Raw genomic sequence first — 1,305 nt, 5'->3', positions numbered from 1 at the left:
GGCCAGCCTGGTCTACAGAGTGAGTTCCAGGACAGCCAGGGCTATACAGAGAAACCCTGTCTCGAAAAACCAAAAAAAAAAAAAAAAAAAAATAGGACAGACAGACTGACAACAACACAGGTCCTGAGTCCCCTCAGTCAGATGACCCCAAAGATCAAGGTCCTAAAACCATTCCATTTTAGATCTCACAGCCCTTACCCAACTAATAAAGGAAGTAAAATCCGTCTTCCCACCCCTGCCCCTTACCACTCGGAGGAAATTCTAAATAAACTGCTCTCTCCCTCACCCACCCAAGGACAAGGCTGCATTTAAAAAAAAACAAAGGCACTTCCACCTGCCTCTCCCTTTTCTCCACCTCCCCCCACCCAACCAGAGAGGGGTATCTCTCCTCCCGCTTCTCTGAACCACAAAAGTGAAAGACCTACAAAATGCATAGACAAAACATCTAGCAAACTCCATAGTCCCTTCCCCCAACCACCTACCACCCAACAACTTTGTAATTTTTGGAACTCCCTTGCAAAAACAAATCCCAGACTCATGGATCAGAGTAGCTTCTCTCATCAAAAACAGATAAACCCACCTGACGGGGTGGTGGTGGCGCATGCCTTAAATCCCAGGACTTGGTAGGCAGAGGCAGGCAGATTTCTGAGTTCGAGGCCAGCCTGGACTACAGAGTGCTACTCAGGAGTCTGAACTGGAAACCCCAAACACTTGAGCATTCCCTGTTAACATCAACCCCAGGTGAACTAAACCGTTCAACTGGTACCCATTCCAAGCCTCAGACTTAAAAGAACGCAGGCAATGAAGGAAGATGGCATCCACACATCCTGAATAAAATCTCTCTTACAGACCCTTTCTTCCCTGCCTGGCCTGATGTTTTTGGAGTGGGAGGCCTTATTTCAAGACGAACGCCATCAACAAGTTGGGCAAAATAGGGAAGAGGCAACACCCCACGGATTTTAATGAACTCTTTGGCCAGGAAGCCTTTTCCACTGGAGCACAGCAGGCAACTCAAGCGCAGGATACTATGAGCATGTCTGCCTCTGCAACCCAAGCTTGGGTAGGCTCACCCCACCTCAGGGTCACAAGACCCCACCCCTCTCCATCCAAAGCCCGGAGAACCCCTATCTGATTTTATTCTCAGAACTAGAATGAGCCTAGAAAGAAAAATCCCAGCCCCACAGCCAGAGACCTCCTTCTTAAAACCATCTGTATGGAGCCAGGCAGTGGTGGCGCATGCCTTTAATCCCAGCACTTGGGAGGCAAAGGCAGGTGGATTTCTTTCTTTTTTTTTTTTTTTTTTTT

The sequence above is a fragment of the Mus caroli genome, chromosome 8, assembly GCF_900094665.2.
Source record: "Mus caroli chromosome 8, CAROLI_EIJ_v1.1, whole genome shotgun sequence".
Lineage (NCBI taxonomy): Eukaryota > Metazoa > Chordata > Mammalia > Rodentia > Muridae > Mus > Mus caroli.
The sequence above is the reverse complement of the archived record's forward strand: the minus strand, read 5'-3'. Positions refer to the sequence as shown.